A 20278-nucleotide genomic window follows, 5' to 3' on the forward strand; every position below is an offset into this window, starting at 1 on the left:
CATGTTTGTCCTGACGAAGAGAGTTAAAGTAGCCAACGCCATTCATGGTACCTAGCAGGGGAGTTCAACCCAACATTCCAGCAGCTCATGAGGCCCACAACCTTTTCATTTCTCTCAATCACCTGCCTAGCTCGCGTCATGTCTAAAAGCCCAAAAAGACATGAGCCATGTGATTCGCCTAGCACTGCGCCACATCGCCACAATCCGTGGCCTTAGCCATACAAGCTGCCTTTGGTTCTAGCCAAGTCGAGCAGTTTAAAGCAGTGGTCCCTGCCACAATACCTCATCGGCCCATGTCGAGCCGACTCCTGGCCCATGCTAGCCAACATGCCGCACCACCCCGACGGCTGCCCCAAGGTAGCACCATCCAAGAAGAAGACAAGGAAAATTAATTTTTTCTTACCTCAGTGCGGCATGAAGAAGACGAAGAAAGCAACGAAAGACGGTCCTTTGCACGTGCAAGATGTAGAAAATTGCTAGAGGAGGGGGAACAAATATCCTCTAAGCTATCTCTCTCTTGTAGGATACAATAAATCGTTCTCCAAAGTTGATTTAATAACCCACTTAAGGTGGACTTAAATAGGATTTGAGAGAAATTTATTTCCCTTTCCTAGAAGGATCTAATTTCCTATTAAAGAGAGAATCTACATCAAAATAGGAAGCAGTCCCACGTTTCCTAAAGCAAGATGATCTCTACACCTGCTGCAATTTCCTACGAGCAGCCCAACAGGTGTGGGGGCATTTGTGGAGCAAAAAATAATCACAAGGCGACACGTGGATTCTTGGGTAAAAGAGGACAAAAATACCCTTGAGGCATACTGGGATTCCTACGCGCGAGCAACGGGCAATCATCCCTAAACCAAGTCAAAAGTGCCCAAAATAGATAACAATTTAATGCCTATTTCATCAAATCCTTTCTATAAGGTAATTCCTAAAACCAAATTTATTCTATATATTTTGTATTCCATTATTTAGCTAATCAATTAGCTAAATGATATTTTCCTTTCATATTCCCTAAAAATTGATTAATTAAGGGATTAATTACCTAATCAATCACTTAATTATCAATTAAAACACCCATTCACACCTAAAACTACTAAGAGGTCGGCCACCTCCCTTTTCCTAACCTTTTTCACTTTTCTCCATTTTATTACCCCATATACAAATAATCAATTTTGTAACTCCTAATTAAACCTAAATTAAACCCAAAAAACCCAGCCACCTCCTATCCCTATAAATATACTCTCATTCTCACCAAAAAAGCCAATTCCAACACTTTGTAAAAAATCCCAAAATTCTCTAAACACTCTTTCTCTTTAAATTCTAACTTTGGCATCGGAGGTTTTTCGGCCAAAGCCCCCCCATTCATTGTGGGCGCGCGAGGCTCTTGGCCTTAACCTAAGGTGTTAATTGTTTTGTAGGTGCAAAATTGTCCAAGATCAAGGAGGAAGAAATTTGCATCCACACGGGTCTTGCCAAGAATCATGCAATTCAACACCATCAAATTAATCGTCCCATTAGGTAAAGTTTCCGGCTTTGCAACAAAACTCTATAGTGGTGGAGCCAAAAAACCAGATTAGGAAGGGCCTTTCAGCCATAGAAAGAAATGAGCCTTTAAAATATAATTAATGACGAGAAATTAAAGGTTTTGTTTTTTGTATTGGCATGGAAAATTCTAATAAAACAAGAATGGTAGAACTTTACATTTTGTATAGAAAACTTAGTATTGAAATAATTATATCATATGAACAAAACTTGTTTCAAGCTTTGATAAAAATAAAAAAAATAAAAAATAGATTCGAACAAAAATCTAAGATCATGACTTAATTAGATTTTTCTCTAGACTATTTAGGCCTTTGATTTATATCAACTAGCTAAAAAAAAGTATGATTTTTATATGGTAAAACGTAAGGCAAATTATAACCAAAAAAAAGGAGGGCTTAGTTTTATTATGGGGAAAAATAAGGCAAAGTATAAGGATTTTGCTTCCAATTTAATCACAGATTGGAAATGTGTTCATCTGTAATTTGCTAGCAGCAAGAGTTGTTGCTGATTTTTTCAGCAGTCAAGTTTTGTTCCAAAAAAATAAACATCTAAACAGTGTCGGAGCACAAGCAAGTCTCCAACCGAGACCATTTGGATATGCAAAAAGCCAAAATCCAATGAGCTACATGCTCATTTTGGTAAAAGCTTGCAGACAACATATATAAGACCTGAAATTTCAAGATAGGCCATCACTGGTCTCTATCTGGCTCCGCCACTGAAACTCTACAAATATAAAAATCATAACCCAATTTAGACGATAAATTTATGGAAGCATATAAATAGAGAAATAATTTGCTATTTTAAAAAATTATATCCATGTAATCATATAATATGTAGCAAACCTCGTTGAGAAGAAATTGAGAATTTTGTAAGATGAAGACTTTGTGCACATTTATTTATTTATTTTTTCTGATTTCCTAGAATGAAATGAGATTTGGGGGAGGATATATCGGCAGTTTAGTTTGATAGAAGCTACTTTTTGCTCAACGTGGGTGCCGTTTTTCCATTTTTCACATTCAATTTTTTTATTGAGGGTTCATCACGTCCATTTTTTAATTTTATTTTCATGTTTACAATCATCCTGCGTTTTTTTTAATTGTATTTTCTTATTATTATACATTTTAATGGGTGGGATCTTAATCTCTCTCCTAAAATGGAGGAGGAGTGGGGTTAATATCTCCTTAATCAGCATGTCTTAAATGAAAGAGCAGTATGGCTAATCTCTCCTTAATCGGCATGTCTTCCCCCTTTTTTTTTATTTTTTTTCCTTTTTTTCTTCTAATAAAAGGAATTAAATATTTTTTTTCTTTACACAATTGCCCTTACTTTTTTTTTTTCATATTCTAGAATATGCCCACAAACAAATTGTGTGGACATTTTTACTTTTGTTTTTAAAATTGAGGGAGAGAGGAAGAGAGTGAAAGAAAAACGTGGGAATGGGGAGAGATGGATAGAGGTTTATTTTTTTATATATATTTTTTTAATTAGAGATGATAAAATTACATGTATGTGATGTTTAAACAAAACAAAAAAATAAATTTTTGTTTTATGAAATTATGTTATTGTCCTTAACTTTTTTTGTAGTGATAAAAACAAATGTCTTTTTCACATTTTTTGGGTTGATAAAGAAGGTTTCAATAATATAGTACATATTTTGTATCAATATGATAAGTCGGTTTACAAGCATTTTTAGTCCAAGTGTAATGGTTGGGTTCAAGCTTAAAATTTAAGTTTTAAATCCCCCGAAAGCATTTCCAGTCATTAGGTTTTATTAGGTCTTGGTGAGAAAAAAAACACCATTGGCCCAGATTCCGCCCACAATTTAATATTTGTACTTATCAATTGACATTCTTTCATTTTATTTTTTTTAGTTGAAAAATTTTATGAACTTTTGCACCGTTATATTTAAATTAAGATACTGCAAGTCTCTTAACTTGAAAAGAGAAAAAAGCATAAACCCTATTAAACCATTATTTAACTAATAAAATAGTATATAATAAAGAAGTTAATAGAAAACCTATCGTAAATACAAACAGAATGACTTGCACCAAAGCCTATTAAACCAAAAAGAAATAATGAGAATGTAGAGAGGATATTAATATTTGTAAATGCAAAGAAGTAAATGAAACATACACCCACTACTGGTCCAAATTTGTAATCCTTATTTTAGATTGTTAAAATGAAACTCAAAATGAACGATGCTAAGTATACATGTATGCTGTCTTTGCTTGCGAAACTCAAGCAGTTTACAAAAGCTAAGAAACTCTATACTGAATAGAATTCTGTTTCGGAGACACTAGGGTTTCAAATATACTCCTTGCAGCATACATCAAAGAAAACCAAACGAAAGGACTGAAACCTTTCATAGTCGGATGGAGCAGAATATACTTCTTCCGTATTTTCCCTATGAAACCAACTTCAAAACTGATTATACAAATTAAAAATTTTCAAACATTCAATTACCTAGAAACCACAGTGGTGGAAATGAATTGAGCCATTGCATGATAGCGTGTCTTCGAACCACATCGGTGGCTAATCTAATAAAACTTATCGTTTGACAAAAAAAATTCAATTACCCAGAAACCAAAAATGGAAATTTTATTAAATTAAATTAAAATAAACTCATTGACAAAAGGAACATAAAAATGAAAATTTCTACTAAATTAATTAATACAAACTAATGCACAAGAGGAGCATAAACAACCTTTTGAATTAATCTAAAGAGATACAAACTAAAAATACCGGTCTTGCCAAGAATCATGCAATTCAACACCATCAAATTAATCGTCCCATTAGGTAAAGTTTCCGGCTTTGCAACAAAACTCTATAGTGGTGGAGCCAGAAAACCAGATTAGGAAGGGCCTTAGAAATTAGCCTTTAAAATATAATTAATGAAGAGAAATTAAAGGTTTTGTTTTTTGTATTGGCATGGAAAATTCTAATAAAACAAGAATGGTAGAACTTTACATTTTGTATAGCAAACTTAGTATTGAAATCATTATATCATATGAACAAAACTTGTTTCAAGCTTTGATAAAAAATAAAAAACAGATTTGAACAAAAATCTATGATCATGACTTAAATTAGATTTTTCTCTAGAATATTTAGGCCTTTGATTTATATCAACTAGCTAAAAAAAAGTATGATTTTTATATGGTAAAACGTAAGGCAAATTATAACAAAAAAAAAGGAGGGCTTAGTTTTATTATCGGGAAAAATAAGGCAAATTATAAGGATTTTTGCTTCCAATTTAATCACAGATTGGACACGTATCCATCTGTAATGTGCTAGCAGCAAGAGCTGTTGCTGATTTTTTTAGCAGCCAAGTTTTGTTCTAAAAAAAAATCTAAAAAGTGTCAGAGCACAAGCAAGTCTCCAACCGAGACCATTTGGATATGCAAAACGCCAAAATCCAATGAGCTGCATGCTCATTTTGGTAAAAGCTTGTAGACAGCATGTATAAGACCTGAAATTTTAAGATAGGCCTGGGCCATCACTAGTCTCTATCTGGCTCCGCCACTGAAACTCTACAAACATAAAAATCATAACCCAATTTAGACGTTAAATTTATGGAGGCATATAAATAGAGAAATAATTCGCTATTTAAAAAAAAATCTATCCGTGTAATCATATAATATGTAGCAAACCTTGTTGAGAAGAAATTACGAATTTTGTAAGATGAAGACTTTGTGCACATTTATTTTTTCTGATTTCCTGGATTGAAATGAGATTTGTGGAAAGATATATCGGCAGTTTAGTTTGATAGAAGCTATGTTTTGCTCAACGTGGGTGCAGTTTTTCCATTTTTCACATTCAATTTTTTTTTATTGAGGGTTCATCACGTCCCTTTTTTAATTTTATTTTCATGTTTACAATCATCCTGCGTTTTTTTTAATTGTATTTTCTTATTATTATACATTTTATGGGATATTAATCTCTCTCCTAAAATGGAGGAGGAGTGGGGTTAATCTCTCCTTAATCAGCATGTCTTAAATGAAAGAGCAGTGGGGCTAATCTTTCCTTAATCGGCATGTCTTCCCCCTTTTTTATTTTTTATTTTTTTTCCTTTTTTTCTTCTAATAAAAGGATTTTTTTTCTTTACACAATTGCCCTTACCTTTTTTTTTGATATACTAGTATATGCCCACAAACAAATTGCGAGAATTTTTTACTTTTGTTTTCAAAATTAATGGAGAGAGGAAGAGAGCGAAAGAAAAATGTGGGAATGGGGAGAGGTGGACAGAGGTTTATTTTTTATTTTTTTTTAAATTAGAGATGATAAATTCACATGTAGGTGTGGTTTAAACAAAAAAAGTAAAATTTTTATTTGTGAAATTACGTTATTGTCCTTTTTTTTGTGATAGAAAACAAATGTCTTTTCATACTCTTTTAGTTGACAAAGAAAGTTTCAATAATGTGGTATATATTTTGTATCATTATGATAATTCAGTTTACAAGAGTTTTTAGTTCGAGTGTAATGATTGTGTTAAAGCGTAAAATTTAAGTTTTAAATCCCCTAAAAGCATTTCCCATCATTAGGTTTTATTAAGTCTTGGTGAGAAAAAAAACCATTAGCCCAAATTCCGTCCACAATTCAAGCCATAACCGTTGGAGAAAAAAACTGTGTATGGGTTATGGCTTAAAATTTTAAGCTTTAACTCACATCATTGCACCTGGTCTTCAATTGGTTTGTAATGCTCATAAGCGTTTGTTCTACAAGTGCTTTCATAGAGAAACATTGGATCTTTTATTAAATGTTCAAATACTTATTGGAAAATCACTTGGAAGTGCTTCCTAAATCATCGGTTGCTAAATGCGTTTCTATAAAACGCTTCTATGATACATAAGTAGTTCACAAATGCTTCTAATTACAATTTTCTTTCTCGACAACCATAAAGACTTCTGATTGCCTTTGTCAATATAATTTATAACCGCTTACGGGTCTTAGAAGTGTTTTTCCTAAAGAAGCTGCCATGTGATTTTTTCATAAAGTAGTTGGATTTTCAATAAGATTTTTAGATGAGTTTTTCTAAAGAAGCTGCTATACAGGCCGTATTCTTTTGGATGAGTGCTGTGATCCGTATCCCATATCTGCATCTGTACCACATCGTCTGCTAGATTGAGACGAGAATAAGTCCTTGAATCCACGACGTACTTATCTAGCTTTGCTAATGTTTACATCCCGACTACCATGAAAGCATAATAAAGTTATGGCGGGTGCCCGGTGAATATATGAGTATCGAACAACTAAAGCACGCAGAAGTATAAGCCGGACTCACAAGTCGGCAAACGCTCATGCTTGTAATCGAAGGGAGTCAGGGGACTGCGCTACAGAACTAACAGCCTCCTTAGCCTCAGCAGACTCAGCTGTTTTGCTGACTTAGTTCTGTAATCGACAGCTTCCTTCCGTCATTCCTGACTGCCATGTAAGCCTCTCGCGCAGGTGAAGGTGAGTTTTAATGGCATGGCGGCAGGCCATTCTGTCCCTCCCACCCTAAGTGGGGCCTCTGAGAATCCCAATTGCTTGAGCAGGAGGAAGAACAGAGAAGATGGTTTTGGAGAAGGTAAACAGGTAAAAAGAACATAAAAGATAAAATTCAAACAAGATCAAACGGTGAATCTAAGAGAGAATTTAGAAAGAAAATAGGCTTCATTGGCAAAATACTGGAATACAATGTTGAACAAAATGACCAAGATCACTAAACGTCCTACATCTTGGATTTTAGAATACCATAAAAAAAGTACCAAATTTCAAAACTTAAACTAAGAAACACATCTTGGCTCAACAAAAACAGCTACATCGACTTCTTCCATCTTGGGACCAGCACTGCTGCCACCAGCAGGAGGAACATCTTCATCCATGGCACCACCGACATCAGGTCTGCCAGCCCTGGTGCACCTTGGAAATGATCGGATTGCAGATGCTCTCCAGCTCCTTCAGCTTGTCCTCAAACTCGTCAGCCTCAGCAAGCTGGTTTTCATCAAGCCATTGAATAGCCTGGTTGGTCTGGTCACTCGCATCCTTGATCTTCTTGATCGTGTTCATCATGTTGATAGCATAAATCACCAAAGTCTTCCCCATGTTGCAGGCATAATTCTCCAAAGCAATCTTGGCCTCCACCTTCTTCTTGTGCTTCTCATCTTCTGACATGTACTTCTTAGCCTCTTGAACCATTTTCTCCATTTCTTCCTTCGACAATCTTCCCATGTAATTGGTGATGGTAATCTTCTTCTTCTGCTCTGTAGTCCTGTCTTTAGCAGAGACGTTGAAGATACCGTTGGCATCAATACCAAAGCAGACAGTGATTTGCGGAACACCCCTTGGAGCAAGAGGAATGCCAGAAAGCTCAAATTTTCCCAACAAGTTGTTATTGCGAGTCCTTGTCCTTTCACCCTCATATACTTGGATCAAGATACCAGGCTGATTGTCTGAGTAGGTAGAGAAGACTTGTTCCTTCTTGGTTGGAACGGTTGTGTTCCTTGGAATAAACACAGTCATCACACCTCCGGCAGTCTCCAAACCAAGGGACAAAGGAGTGACATCCAGAACCAATAAATCCTTCACCTTCTTGTTACCCTCACCGCTCAAGATGGCAGCCTGCACAGCGGCGCCATAACCAACAGCCTCGTCTGGGTTGATGCTTCTGCACAGCTCTTTGCCCTCGAAGAAGTCCTGCAACAACTGCTGCACCTTTGGAATCCTAGTAGAACCGCCCACTAGCACAACATCATGGACCGAGCACTTGTCCATCTTTGAATCTCTCAAACACTTCTCAACGGGCTTCACACACTTTCTGAAAAGATCCATGTTAAGCTCTTCAAACCTAGCACGGGTAATGGTTGAGTAGAAATCGACACCCTCGTACAAAGAATCGATCCCAATTGTGGTCTGAGAAGTGGATGAGAGAGTCCTCTTTGCGCTCTCACAAGCAGTTCTTAACCTCCTAAGGGCTCTTGCGCTGCTGCTGATGTCCTTCTTGTTTTTCCTCTTGAACTCTTGAACAAAGTGATTCACCATTCTGTTGTCGAAATCTTCTCCTCCCAAGTGGGTGTCGCCGGCAGTTGCCTTCACTTGAAAGATACCCTCTTCACCTGTGAGCAGGGAGACATCAAAAGTGCCTCCGCCAAGATCGAAAATCAAGACATTCTTCTCCCCAACGCTGGTTGCCTTCTTGTCAAGACCGTATGCAAAAGCGGCAGCGGTGGGCTCATTCATAATACGCAGAACATTGAGGCCGGCAATGACCCCAGCATCCTTCGTGGCCTGACGCTGAGAATCGTTGAAGTAAGCCGGGACAGCAACAACGGCATTCTTTATAGATGAGCCAAGATAGGCCTCAGCAATCTCACGCATCTTGAAGAGAACCATGGAGGAAATTTCTTCAGCAGTGAACTGCTTCTCTTCGCCCTTGTATGTGACAACAATCATGGGCTTGTCACCGGGGCCGGAAATGACCTTGAAAGGCCAATGCTCCATGTCCCTCTGAACAGAAGGGTCAGAGAATCTCCTACCAATCAACCGCTTGGCATCTGAAAAATTAACCAAGCTCGTTAAAAAATACTAATTTATTAATAATTCATAACATAGAACAAGCTACAATATCAAGCTAAATCAATTAAAACTTATCAAAAATAAAAGTAACCAAATAGATCATGCCAGACACTAAAAACTCGGAAAGCTTTTTTAAATGGGTTTTTATTACAAACAGTCCCTAAAATTGATTCAACTCATCAAGATGATCCTTGAAATTGAAAATCGATCAATTTGGTATATGAAAATGGGGGGTCAGAAATCAATGTGATCATTCTGTCACAATTCCGTCAAACTCTATTATGTGTTGATGTGGCACGTAAGTGGGTCTTACAAGACTAATGAATATTGCCATATGGATTAGAAATACTTAAAATAATTAAAAATATATATTTTTGGATAATTACAAAAAAAAAAAAAAAAAAAAAAAAACAGTCATCTTCTTCTCCCACCCAAGGAAGCTGCACCCCTCCACTTCGGCTCCGAATCAGAAACTTCATGCCTGATATCTAGAAGCCCCAAAGCCCTTAATATCGCATCCACCGCACAATGAAGTGACACATCCCCATAATTCGAATACAAAATTCAAAAATTAAATCGAAAATGTAATAAAATAAATTAAAAAAATATGAAATTACGGGAAGAAAAAGCAGATTAATGGAGGAATACATTCATCTTTTATTTTAATTTTTATTTATTTATAAGTTTTTAATTATATAAATAATTTTTTAATTATTTAAATATTTTAAATCCACAGAGCAATATTTAATTATATTTGTGGCACCTGTGCCACAAAGAATAAGAATTTTTGACGTAATTGTAACGGAATGACCACATTGATTAGCGACATCAATTTTCAGAGAATATTAACCTGCAAAGTTCAAAAAATAATTAAAAAATAAAAAATAAAAAATAAACCTGCAAAATTATTTATCACACCCAGCCTAAAAAAATAATTGTGTTTGGGATAAAATCTGAACTTTGGGCCAGAGAGAAAGTCGGCCCAAACCCAAGGCCCAGAGGAAAACTTAGGAGGCAGGAAAGAGGCTTTCGGCTGGGCACAAGTTACAAAGGCCACCTGCTTACCTGCTCAAAGACCACAGGGGGTAGGCTATTCAGTCACTACATAGCCCAATAAAGTACTTTATTGGTGGCATTCATGTAAAAAAGCTAGTGAGTCATCACCAAACCGCATTCGGGCACCGCTATTGCTACAGGAACCCAAGCTGAAGTCGTCTATAAAAGGAGGAAGAGAAGACAGAATTAAAGACACTCAAACAAACAAACAAAAGCCAAAACTCTGCTCAAGCCAGATTTGCCTTCAACGAAGCTGTAGTCAGCACAAGCCTTCATCCCATTCGGGATAAACCTTCCCAAACCCCTGTAATAGCTCTGCTACCTTGTTCATGGTGGTATCGATTCATTTTGTATCCTCTTCTCCCCCGTCAACCCCTCTAAAAACTTTCAGACCTCTGACAGAGCCACAAAGATAGATTTTGTAAGAAGTTCAGCCTTGGCCGATAAGGTTCAAACTTACCCGACTATCTTTGCTCTGTCTTTGTCTTTTCTTTCTTTTAAAAGCACAATAACATGTTATATATTCCCAATTATATACAAGTTATTTCTAGCAAAGTCATAATGAAAATGAGTCTTCAGCACTTGAATCCGATCTGAATCGCGTCAGAGTTCAAATCAGATCTAAGTCTTAAGCCCGCGGGCATGTAATTTAAAGATCAGTAAAGTCCTTGGCCTCAAGGCATAAAAAAGAACTCTATGTGGACTCAACCCATCCACGACAATCCTTGATAAGCGAGAAGTCCGAAGTTACTTGGGGCGCAAGTAATCAATCTATTTCTCCGTTTTGTTGCTATTATATCTTGATTCGTAGAAAAGGCTTAAGCACGGAGTGAATTCTGATAGAAAGCCTCAAGGCCTACACCTAAGGCCCCCTAAGGCCCCACGAAGGCATCTATTTAGCTTCATTTCATGTTGCGGTCTAGTTGGTCCGAGTATAAGGATTAACTCTGATGGGAAGCCTCAAGGCCTATACCTAAGGCCCTACAAAGGCACTCATTTGGGTTCGTCCTACCTCTTGGATTCAGATAATCAAAGGTATAATAGTGATAAGACTCTGGCAACCATAAAAGACCAAATATGATACATCCAAGCGCTGGTTTAGGTTGACAGGAAGCCTCAAGGCCTATACCTAAGGCCCCACAAAGGCACCTGTTATATCTAACTTGGTTTCTCGGGCGTATACATATTCAATCAAAGCTTAACACCCATTCAACATCTGCCATACTAAAGATGGCAGTGGCACGCCTGAGCACGACAAAGTTAATCTTGATTGTGAGCCTTAAGGCCTACACCTAAGGCCCCACAAAGGCACCCTTTCAAATTAACTTTGTCCTTCTCTTTCAGAACTGCCCGACGAGCCTTGCCCGAAGTGTGTCTTGCCCGACCAAGATCTGCCCGACAAAGGCTTGCCCAAGCGAGTCCGAGAAGAAAGCAGAAGTACGACAGATACCCTCAACCGACGCCATTCTCCCAGGGGAGCTGTGTACTCGTCCGCCAGGAGATTCCTGCGACGAACATAGTTTTGGCACGCCCGGTGGGACAAGAAACAGCTACACTTCTAAGATCTTACATGTCCAAAAAAGAGAAGCTATAAACTTGCCAAAAAAGAAGCCAAGAAGGATCTTTTCCAGATGACAGAACAATCAGAAAATCCTTTATCCCCATCCGGACAGGTGGTCTCAGGTAGTTCGACTGCATCTGAGAAATCACAGGGGGAAGGGATTAATGAAGAACTGCAAGCTACAATGATCCAAGTGTTGAAAAGCATGGAAAGAATTTCCTTGGAGACTAAGGGAGAAGTAAGCAGACTCTGCATGCTTACAGGAAATCTACAAAGGAGGCTGGATTTGGAGTTCTCTACTCCAAAGGGTGCTCAAGGAAGTGGAATGAGTCCAGTTGTTATAAGAAGTGAGCCAATCATTTCTTTGTTTCCACTACTAGAAGAAGAAAAGGATAGGGGAAAGAAGAAGGTGATACCTGAAGAAAGTCAAGCAGTGATGGAGTCAGCTTCAGAAAAGGAGTTTCCCAGCTTCCCATTATTATCATTTAATAATAGGAGGCAGAGCGAACAAGAAAGAATGAAGTTTGGACTGCCAGCCACGGCTGGAGAAACTAGCGGGAAAGAAACAACCACTACTACGTCAGATAAACCTCTACCTTATAGGCCACCCCCGATGGTCAACAAAGGTGGAGGATCTAACTGGAGAAAATCTGAAACCAAGAGGGAAGCAAACGCGGGCAATGACCGGAGTCCGAAGATTGAGTCAGCTATCCATGGCCAGAATGATAATTTAGCTACTCAGCAACTAAGAGAAGAATTGGCTGAGTTAAGAAGAACGGTGATTCAAAACGCCCAGCCTCGAGTTCGTCCAGTATTCAGGGTTACCTACCAGAAGCCATATCCTGAATATATCGATGAGTTAAATCCATTCCCTCTTAATTTCAAGATGCCCGCATTCCCGACTTTCACAGGGGAAGATAGCAGTGTGTCCTCCAGAGATCGTATTTTCAAATTTTCTAATCACTGTGTGGCGTATGAGGACAATCCAAACTACAAATTGAGGTTGTTTGGAAATTCACTAGCAGGATTGGCATCTCAATGGTATTCTCTATTACCCCCCAATTCCATTGCTAACTGGGGGCAAATGGAGATGGCTTTCCATGAACAGCTCTACAGGATAGAGCCAGAGCTCACCATTAATGATCTGGTAGAAGTGAAACAATATGATCATGAGTCCACCGAAGATTTTATGATGAGGTTCAGGAGGACAAGGATGAGATGTCAGTTCCCTGTCAACCAGGCACAGCTCATATCCATTGCTCAAAGGGCTTTAAAATTACCTTTGAGAAAGAGGTTCTATGATGCACAGTTTAATGAGCTACAAGAGTTGGTGATTGCTGCTACTAAGTATGAGAGGCTGTTACAGGAGGAACAGCAGGTAAAACATACTTCCAAAACTCCTCCGTTCTACAAAAATAAAGCTACTATTCACCATGTAGAAGTAGGGGAAGCCGGACCCGAATGCAAAGATGATCATGAGGACAAGAGTATAGATGTATGTGCTGCTGAGATGACCACACCCTTCAAGCCATTGACGATCAAAGGGTTAGTCCAACCAGTCAAGGACCAGAAGATCGTGATGAATGATGGTGGGTTCGTACCCATGAAACCCCCAAAGTATCAAAGTTATTCTTTCGATCTAACCAAGGCGCCAGAAATCTATGAAGAACTTGTGCGGGCAAGAGTCATTTTGCCCGACAGCACCAAAAAGATGCCCAAGCCCGAGGAACTCAGGGGGAAGAAGTATTGTAAGTTGCATTATACCTTCAACCACTCTATAGTCAATTGTGTCCAGTTTAGGGACTGGGTACATGATCTTATAGTGAAGGGGAAGTTACTACTCGATTCACCTCAGGCTAGTATGTTGGTGGATACTAACCCTTTCCCCGAAGCTCCTATTAGCATGATCGACCTCGTTTTCAAGGAGTCGGGGTTATCAACAGAGTAAAATGCCATTGAAAGGACCCGGGAGCAGGGGCTAAGATTGCCAACAATAAAGATGGAGGAGAAAAGCAGGTAGGCAAGGGGGCATAGAGTTGCCTGAGGCCTATCCAAATGGAGCAGAACAGGAGGAATGTTACATATCCATTCTAAAACAAAAAGAGATTACAAAGTAATTCTATTCCAAAAACTTTATATCTTCACATAAGGTGATTATTCTAGAATGGTATGTTCGCATGATGGTAAAAATTCTATTTGGTTCAGCCAAGACAGTATGGCTGTTTACAAGTTCAGACTTGGTTTGCTCTAACTCTGAAGTCGCTTTTTCCACCCCTTCGATCTGTTGCTCAAGGTTATCCAGAAGAGTTGTTTGCTTCGCCTTAAGGATCATCAGTTGTCTCTCCAACTTCTGAATTTCAGAAGAAACAACTTCAATCCGTTCTTTGGTCTGCATACTCTCTTCCATCAGCCGACTAACTTGGGTAGAGGAGCTCGATTCTCTCTCTATGAAGCATTTTGCCCGGTTAGCCAGCCGGTCTGCTCTCTGATGTTGCTCCCTGAGGGCCCTCAAGTTTTCAAAGAAAGAAAGGAAAGAATCATACTGAGGCTTAGATAAGCGATCGTTTTTAAAGAACTCAGTAATGACTCTCTCGAGGTCACAGAGAGCCTTGAGGCTAAATGATGCAGTGAATTCTTTCTTTGCCCATGTTTGAAAGATTTGTTGCTGCTCCGAAGACATAGATTTTGTTGAAGCCTGCTTTGAAGACTTCAACCGCGTCTCAAGTCGCCCGAGTGCTTCGAAGAGTTTGGGCAACTTGGCAGGATCAGAGGAGGAAGGAGAAGGGTCCGGCATAACAGTTTCTTCTGGTGAGATAATGCCTATGGAAGGGGCAATTTCTGTTTGTTCAATCGGTTCATCTCTAGACAGGGAGGTGTCAACATCTCCAGAGGAAGAAGGAGGTTGAAAGCACCTTGGGTTACGGGCCATTGGAGGAGGGGAAGTTTCTTTTGGGGAAGCTCGCTACAAAACTTCAGGATCAGGACAAGATGAACTATACACAAATCAAAACAAAAGAGGCTTTGGAGAGAAGAAAGTTACCTGACTTAACCCCGGGGTTTCACCAGAAAATGCACTAACTCCTTGTCGAGGTGAAGATTTTTCACCACCAGCGACATATGGGAAAGTTGTGCCTGAACCTGTGCCTACATCCTGGTTGTATCCAAAGAAAGTAGTGATGATCAGCAAAAGGTCACCAGAGGAAGAAACAAGAAGAAAATATTCCAGCACCTGAGGTTGATCTTGAGGAGAAGGAGGTTCATCGACCGTCTGGCGAGTAAGCGCTTGCGAAATAGTTGTGTCTAAAGCTACAGGGATCTCAGGAACTATGGGTTCTTTATCCAAGGCCACTGACGGGGAAAGGGGTTCATATCCCGAAGATGGCTGCAAAGAACATGGATAGGAGTTACTTGGGTAGCAATGTGCAAAGTTGAAATGAAAAGAAAGAGTAACTCACCAAAGTATCATCCTCATCCACAAAATGCAACATGATTCTTGTGGAAGGATCAAATTGAGAAGAAGGGGTTGCATCTAGGGCAGGTTGCGGAGAAAGACTTTCTTTCCTTGTAGCCTAAAGCCAAATTATTCAAAATTCAGAAAGGTTTGAAAATAAGAAAGTATAAAGATAGAAGTCATACCTCTTTAAGCGTAGCAGCCCTTCGTGATTCCTTCTTAGAAGCAAGGGTTGACCTTTTAGAAGCTTGAGGTCCTGTTGAGTGATAAAGGGATAATCAGATAAGGGAGAAAGGTAGCCATTTGATCCAGAAGAGGAGAGACTCACTGGAAGATTGTTCTGTCTCTTTACCCGCTTCAGAAACGGGAGCAGATGGGGCTGCTGGTTTAGGAGGCACGGTGACTCTTGCCCGCTTACTCTTTCGGGTAAGAATTGGTCGTGTGGTTGCTGAAGGAAGCGCCGGATCAGAGATTGTGGTTTTAGTTATGGCCACCCTCTTTCGTTTAGATGCTTTGGTCGTATCTTTGGCTATTCTTTTAATTGTTTCTTCAGCTCCTGAATCCCCAAGAGATTCAGAGACGTCTGTCCCTTCCCCGGCTTCCCGCCTTTCAGCTTCTGCTGCAGCACCATGAAGAACTGCGGCATCAGCAGAATCATTCTCTGATTCGATGGCTTCGGATTCAGTATCAACTGAAGCTGCAGAAACAGGTAAGAGTGAGGAAAGTAAACAACAAGGAAAGCAAAATCGGATGGGAAGAAAGTCACCTATTAGGAGTAATCAGTTTTTCTCTTGGATCATATCTTTCCAATTTGCAAGCTCGCCCGAGCTAGGATATGATTTAAGAGAAAGCTGGCTGAAAATACGATCGTGGTTCACTTTCAAATCTCCTCCGTATTTTCTAGTCCACCTTTCCTCCCACCAAGAAGAAAACAGCGAGGTACATTCGAAATTAAGAACAACGGAATGTCGGGCTGCTTGGCTCATCACGTCCAAACTACGGCGGGCAGCTCGAAATATTGCTTCAGAATGAGTCTGTAACCGAAATGAAGTGCCACAATGGATGGAGTCGAAGAATGGGACAGGTATGGATTGCCTAAATCCTAATTGCCTGCTGCAGAAGTTAGGATGATACACATCCAAGCCTCGATCATACCGATTTCCCCGGACCCCCCAGGCCAAGTCTCTTGGCTGAATACAGCTGATAAACTTTTCCCTGCAGAAGGGAGCAGCATCCTCACCAGGGGCATCTTGGAAGGCTTGGTCAGAAAACCAAGGATATCTCCTCAAGACCGATGCACCCCATTCCAAGTCTGACCGAGTCCTGCAGACTCGGAAAAAGTAGAAGCATGCAAAGGTGGAATGATCTACAGGAGGAGCTTCAGCCAGGATTCGGGCAGGAGCCACACCCTCTGGAAACTCTAGATTGATAGCCCGAAATTCTGGAAAATACCATTGTAGCCAAATCTGTATCATCCAGATGGGGCCGTTCAAATTGGTCTCAAAGGGCTCATCCCGGGTCATGTCAAAAAGAAGGTGATAGAGATGGGAGAGAAGGAATGGACCTGTGGTAACGTCATCAAAATTGTGAAGAACCTCTACCAAGGGGATCCATTCTACCCGTACCCCCTTGGATTTGTTGGGGAAGACGTGCTTGTTAAGCCAGTAAAGAAGAAAGTACATATGCTCTTGATCTTTGTCGGCTTGAGGAGAGCCTACCCCGAAGTTCTTCTTGACAAAAGGGATGAATCCTTTAAAGGAGGTCCCATAACTTTTGAAAGTAACTGAGTTATAGCTAAGAGGAAGGAAGTAGGTGGAAGAACTTGAGCCCCCGGTGGTAGAGGATGGAATCCAATCTTGAGTAACATCTATCACCCTGCCCGATGGCCTCAACCCGAAGACTTGGGCCATATCAAGAATGGTGGGAGACATGGGACCCATACGGAAATCGAAGGTGTTTGTGCCCGTATTCCAAAAGAGGAGGGCAGAAGCAAGCAATTCGGGCTTAGGGGTAATTGAAATCTTCGAAAGCATAATCAGTTCGTAGATGCCGTTACTCATCCATTTCTGCTTGAAGGAAGGTTCCAATTCGTCAATCCACTGGGCCCAGGCAAGATCATTCATCAAGGGAAAGACTCGACGATGAAAAGACCACTTAGAAGAAGAAATGCCCGAGTCGGCCAAATAAGGATTTGGGGTAAACCAGTTTCCCCTAGGCATATTACTTTCTACTACTGAGGGAACCCGAGAAATCCAGGCAGGACCCAAAGATTGAACCCCATGCATCTCAAAGAAGAGTTCAGAATGCAGACCTGCCCGCGGACGATGCAGCCCGTTGAGCAGACGGCGTAGAGTGGCAATTCCTTCACCAGACTCGTAGGATGGTAGGGTTTGGCCGGATCCTGAGGCCATTTAATGAAGGCCGTGGGGAAGAAAAACAAGGAGAACGGTAAAGATACAACCTCGTCGGACAACGAGAAAGAAATGATGGAAGAATTGGGAAGTTTTGTTGTATCAGAGAAGGTTTTCTTTTTACGAAACACAGAGAACAGAGAAGTTCACTCACAAGGGTTCTAAGAGTTCTAAGGGTTTAAAGCAGGGGTCTCTTTCAATTAATATTGGCGCCTGGGATCCCAACCTTAACATCAATTGAAGGGGGCACTGTTTGGGATAAAATCTGAACTTTGGGCCAGAGAGAAAGTCGGCCCAAACCCAAGGCCCAGAGGAAAACTTAGGAGGCAGGAAAGAGGCTTTCGGCTGGGCACAAGTTACAAAGGCCACCTGCTTACCTGCTCAAAGACCACAGGGGGTAGGCTATTCAGTCACTACATAGCCCAATAAAGTACTTTATTGGTGGCATTCATGTAAAAAAGCTAGTGAGTCATCACCAAACCGCATTCGGGCACCGCTATTGCTACAGGAACCCAAGCTGAAGTCGTCTATAAAAGGAGGAAGAGAAGACAGAATTAAAGACACTCAAACAAACAAACAAAAGCCAAAACTCTGCTCAAGCCAGATTTGCCTTCAACAAAGCTGTAGTCAGCACAAGCATTCATCCCATTCGGGATAAACCTTCCCAAACCCCTGTAATAGCTCTGCTACCTTGTTCATGGTGGTATCGATTCATTTTGTATCCTCTTCTCCCCCGTCAACCCCTCTAAAAGCTTTCAGACCTCTGACAGAGCCACAAAGATAGATTTTGTAAGAAGTTCAGCCTTGGCCGATAAGGTTCAAACTTACCCGACTATCTTTGCTCTGTCTTTGTCTTTTATTTCTTTTAAAAGCACAATAACATGTTATATATTCCCAATTATATACAAGTTATTTCTAGCAAAGTCATAATGAAAATGAGTCTTCAGCACTTGAATCCGATCTGAATCGTGTCAGAGTTCAAATCAGATCTAAGTCTTAAGCCCGCGGGCATGTAATTTAAAGATCAGTAAAGTCCTTGGCCTCAAGGCATAAAAAAGAACTCTATGTGGACTCAACCCATCCACGACAATCCTTGATAAGCGAGAAGTCCGAAGTTACTTGGGGCGCAAGTAATCAATCTATTTCTCCGTTTTGTTGCTATTATATCTTGATTCGTAGAAAAGGCTTAAGCACGGAGTGAATTCTGATAGAAAGCCTCAAGGCCTACACCTAAGGCCCCACGAAGGCATCTATTTAGCTTCATTTCATGTTGCGGTCTAGTTGGTCCGAGTATAAGGATTAACTCTGATGGGAAGCCTCAAGGCCTATACCTAAGGCCCTACAAAGGCACTCATTTGGGTTCGTCCTACCTCTTGGATTCAGATAATCAAAGGTATAATAGTGATAAGACTCTGGCAACCATAAAAGACCAAATATGATACATCCAAGCGCTGGTTTAGGTTGACAGGAAGCCTCAAGGCCTATACCTAAGGCCCCACAAAGGCACCTGTTATATCTAACTTGGTTTCTCGGGCGTATACATATTCAATCAAAGCTTAACACCCATTCAACATCTGCCATACTAAAGATGGCAGTGGCACGCCTGAGCACGACAAAGTTAATCTTGATTGTGAGCCTTAAGGCCTACACCTAAGGCCCCACAAAGGCACCCTTTCAAATTAACTCTGTCCTTCTCTTTCAGAACTGCCCGACGAGCCTTGCCCGAAGTGTGTCTTGCCCGACCAAGATCTGCCCGACAAAGGCTTGCCTGAGCGAGTCCGAGAAGAAAGCAGAAGTACGACAGATACCCTCAACCGACGCCATTCTCCCAGGGGAGCTGTGTACTCGTCCGCCAGGAGATTCCTGCGACGAACAAATTGCTTTCAAGGAAATTGAACTCTTTTTCTCAGAAATTCAGGCAATAGAAATCTAAAAACAGCAAAGTTTAAACAACCAGCAAATATTGACAGTAAAATTCGTAAAATCAGCAAGACAAGCAGAGATCAAACAGTACGAGGCAAAAAAACATCACATAAAAAAATTTCGCAAGAAAAAGAAGGTATCTCGATTCTTGCCCAGGACGGTGTTGATGGGGTTCATTGCGCCTTGGTTCTTGGCCGCATCGCCGATCAACCTCTCCGTATCAGTAAACGCCACGTAAGACGGCGTCGTGCGGTTGCCCTGTTCATTAGCGATGATCTCGACGCGGTCGTGTTGCCAAACAGCGACGCACGAGTAACTAGTTCCGAGATCTATACCGATCGCTGGCCCCTCTCCCTTTACCGCCATTGCAACCGCTGATATTCAATCAATCAAAGAACCGCAGAGAAAAGTAAAGAGCTTTTGAGCTTTTGAGATAGGTAAAGAAACTTAGCCAGGACGAAATAAATTCAGTTTGTAGAATTTTATTTTCTTTTTACATTTGTTGGCGCGTAAAGACATTCTTATAGTTATAATACAGTTATAATACTCTAAGTGCACGTACAATGTTTAATTTTAATATTTGTACTTGTCAAGAGATATTCTTTAATTTTAATTTTTTTAGCTAAAAATTTGTATGAACTTTTGCACCGTTAAATTTAAATTAAGGTTATGCAAGTCTCTCAACTTGAGAAAATCACACAAAACCTGTTAAACCATTATTTAACTAATAAATTAGTATACGATAAAGAAGTTAATAGAAAGGTAACCTATTGTAAATAC

The 20278-nt window shown here is 40.1% G+C and overlaps 1 pseudogene; it reads right to left on the bottom strand.

The window, feature by feature from the left end:
- Positions 1–7175: 7175 nt before the first annotated feature.
- On the bottom strand, positions 7176–19896 carry LOC103417741 (heat shock cognate 70 kDa protein 2-like; annotated as a pseudogene).
- Between the last annotated feature and the right edge of the window lie 382 nt (positions 19897–20278).

Source organism: Malus domestica, chromosome 07 (assembly GCF_042453785.1).
Source record: "Malus domestica chromosome 07, GDT2T_hap1".
In the NCBI taxonomy this organism is placed as follows: Eukaryota; Viridiplantae; Streptophyta; class Magnoliopsida; order Rosales; family Rosaceae; genus Malus; species Malus domestica.